This window comes from Juglans microcarpa x Juglans regia, chromosome 7D (genome assembly GCF_004785595.1).
Source record: "Juglans microcarpa x Juglans regia isolate MS1-56 chromosome 7D, Jm3101_v1.0, whole genome shotgun sequence".
In the NCBI taxonomy this organism is placed as follows: domain Eukaryota; kingdom Viridiplantae; phylum Streptophyta; class Magnoliopsida; order Fagales; family Juglandaceae; genus Juglans; species Juglans microcarpa x Juglans regia.
Window position 1 is genome coordinate 11,845,449 of NC_054606.1, and position 3,995 is coordinate 11,849,443.

A 3,995-nucleotide genomic window follows, 5' to 3' on the forward strand; every position below is an offset into this window, starting at 1 on the left:
GTGGATTGATGATTAACTTTGGGAGTAGGCATTAGGTTACTAAAGGTCGAATTCAATGGAGGTTTAGAAGTTGTAGCATAGGAGTTGATTGAGGTTAGCACTGATTATTGTATGGAGTTATTAATCATTGGAATTTATTGGATTTGTATTAAGGTTCTTGTAAAAATGGAGATTTTGGATAACATAGCCACCCAAGGAATACTAGACGTAAGATGCCATTGGAAGTCTAATGTGAGTATGATGGAATTGCCTATGGAAGTAGACTTGAGAGAGCATTACTTATGCTTTTAGGCATTGGTGATGGCATGTTGTCTCAAGCGTGTTCTGGTTGTATCATGTATCATGTTTTAGCGTGATGTTTGACTCTACAAATTTCGAGGACGAAATTTTATTTTAAGGGGGGAGGATGTAACACCCCGTAAATTAGTGCATTTTTAATGAAGCATTTTTATTTATTTATTCAAAATTTATTCTCTTATTTTATAATTATCGGGTATTTTAAATGGGTTATTTTATGATCTTTAAATTGTGGGAATTAAATTGTTATGTTTCCTTAATATTTATTTATTGTTATACATTTAAATTGTTCTTCTTTAAAATTAATTGATTGTGAAATTTAATTATTTTATTTTCATTGTATCATTACGTTTAAATTATTTTAATTGATTTGTTGTTTTAAAATCATTTCCGTTGGATCATTTTCGTGACTCAAGATGTGAGGACTGTACCTCATTTCTTTCGCTCCATTTTCTCTTTCCTCTTTTTTTTCTTTTTCTTTTCTTCTTTTCCTTTCTTTTTTTTTTCTTTTTCCCCTGCTTTTCCCCCTCCCCGCGCGCGCGACCCAGTTCCCTCTCTCTCCCTCCCTCTCCCCATGTCCGTCACCTTCACCCAGACCGCCGCCGTGCGCGACACCGCCCGGCCGACCAGCTCCCCCTCCCTCCGGCGACCTCACCCCCCAAATCCCAGCCCCTACCTCGCCGCCGGTAGCCCGCACGCACCCCACGAAGCCGTGGCATTCTTTGCGCCATCACGCCGCCGTCGCGCCACCTCCGGCCACCATTTCTTCACTACTTCATCCCCGACCTCCTAGCAACCCAATAGACCCAACCCCAGCTCCGATCCGTCACCGGTGAAGCCCCACCAAGCCCATTTTCGATTTGTGCATCTTTGGCCTAAAACCACCCCTTGCGCCGCCACCCACGGCAAACCACCACCACCATTGGCTTCACCGACCTCTCTAGGCCCTACCCTATTAATTTTGGGTCTTAGTTTGTCCCCATTGAAAAGTGGGTATTTGAGACCCACGGCCACAGTGTATTTTACACTGTGTTGTTGCTGAGTCGCTACCTTTTACAACTCCGTGATCCTCCAGAAATCATATTATAGCGCTGTAAGTATTTTCCTTAAAGAACTTTCGTGATTTAAATATATTTTTGCACTAACACATATTATCTGTGAATTGGTTTGTTTTGCCGAACTGAGTCCGACGAGTTTTGTGGGTCGGATGGATTGTGGACGGAGTTGTTGTGTGTTTGTTTGCATTGTGAATTGTGATTGTTGGTTGTTGGTTATGGCTTGTTCATGTACATCGCATATTGCACGCATGATCATGTTTGTAAAGAAAACTGAGTTTTCACATGATTGCATACATGTTCATGTGTTTATTGAAAATTGGATTCTCATGTGAGTAAAAGGAAAAGAGACTGTAGGGATGGTGGTAGAGTCCCGCCTGCGATTCCCGCCTACGGTGCACGCGATAGGGATGGTGGTAAGCAAGGATGGTGGTTGTGTCCCGCCTACGATTTCCGCCTACGGTGCATGCGGTAGGGATGGTGGTAAGCAGGGACGGTGGTAGAGTCCCACCTGTGATTCCCGCCTACAGTGCTCTGTTAAGTATTCATTGTGTGGAAAGGAACTGTAGGGATGGTGGTAAGCAGGGATGGTGGTAGAGTCCCGCCTGCGATTCCCGCCTACGGTGCACGCGATATGGATGGTGGTAAGCAGGGATGGTGTTGTGTCCCGCCTGTGATTCCCGCTTACGGTGCACGCGGTAGGGATGGTGGTAAGTAGGGACGGTGGTAGAGTCCCGCCTGCGATTCCCGCCTACAGTGTCCGATAAATGGGTTGTTTGTGTGAATCATTTTCTGGAAAAATGACAAACTATATTTTTGGGCCAAAATGGGATTTTTGGCGTGTGTTGGAAATAATCATTTTTCTTGAAAAAATGGTATTTTATGACTAAATGTATTTTGTCATATTGTTGGTTGCATTAATGTATTTTTATCCCGAGAGTTGTTTGGTTTATACTTACCTGTGGTACCATTTTATGGTATCACAGATTTTGATGCAGATGATGATGACGAGCCTTAGCTTGGCTCCGTTGGTGGAGTGATCTGAGATTGCTCCTGTTTAGCGAGTTATGTTTTTATCAATTTATATATTGCCTTTGTAATATATTTGGGATGATTGTATAACTCTTTAAAGATAAATTGTGTTGAATAATTGTATTTAAAATTCTGGTACTTAGTTGACTATTATAATATCCGCTGCGAATTTTTATTGTGCACCTTTGCATGTTGCACACACACTTGAACACTTTTCGTTGGGATGCATGACCGTGTTGTCAGCATCCTGGTGTCTCGATCCCTGTGTATTTATATAAGGGGGATTGGGGGCGTCACATGGGGTGCGGGGAGGGTTGCTACCCACCGGCATAGAATGGATAGCATGGGTGGGACATAGCACCCCTAAAGGTGGATCATTTAAAGTGCAATACAAGAAAAAAAAAACTTATTTGTGATCAATTATTTGCGTCGAGAATGGATACATTTTAATAAGAAATTGTCATTTTCGTAATAAATAATTGACCATGAACCATTTTCTTGTAGTGCAAGAGCAAATTAAACTTTCTTAGGTTCCAACTCTATTAAGTTTGATTTATGATCCTTAGGCAATATCTCTCCTACAATAGTGGTTCGATGTTAATAAAAGTAGACCTCACTCACAAACTAAGGTATTAAGCTTCTTGATCGAGACTGGTCACATTAGATGCAAATATTTATGATATTTTCTCTCAATGTTTTTGCATTAATTGTATTGTAGGAATTATTAATGATATAAGATACAATTTCTCGTGCAATACATGATTTCAGAATTATTCAAATTAAATATTCATTAATATTATTTATGACAATTATATACATTTAGTCTTGTGTTTCGGTAAGAGGGTTGATTTATTGCGGTGTTGTTTTAATTTTGATTGATGTATTGCACTGTTTTCTTTTCGGAAGGTTTTTAGCATTCCGAGCGCTCGCTAGACCTACGCTCGACTTGTAGTCGAGAAAAATCAAATCAATTTCTGTAGACACGTGGGACATCAACGTCGAGCGAATGCATGGCTGCATTCCCTCAATTCTCCATGTTTTCCAAATTGCCAATCACGAAGCCTGACGTCATTTTGCTCTCAAAATCACCTGAAATCAAGTTTTCTAATCACATGTTGACATAGACTGAAGCAACAGCTAGATTGAAATTGCAATTTAAGTCTCTCACGTATGATTGAAGGTCAGTTCCTCTTTACAATTGATTTCAATTTGAGATTTTTTGTTCATGTTGATCACTTGTTGGTAGTTTTGATGACGATTCGTGAATATTTTTTGTTCCAACATATATTGCTATTTTTGCATCTCTAAAAGTTAAGCTTCATTTCATAGAGTTGGAATCGATACAAAGGCACAAGTTCATGCTTCAAAATATATGCTTCATTGAGCCCATTCATAGTGTGCATGTTGGTTGTTCGCGCGGTAAAATGTGAGAGTATCTTCTAGTTTTTAATTTCAAGCATTTCTCTACAATTTCTTTAGATCATGTACATTATTCCTTGTTGAGTATGCGATGTTTGTGTATTGACTTGCAGCATGGAAATTAAAAACCAACACGTTCATTTGGGATCACATTGTGGATAAGTACATAAACGCCTCATTGCCATATAGTTC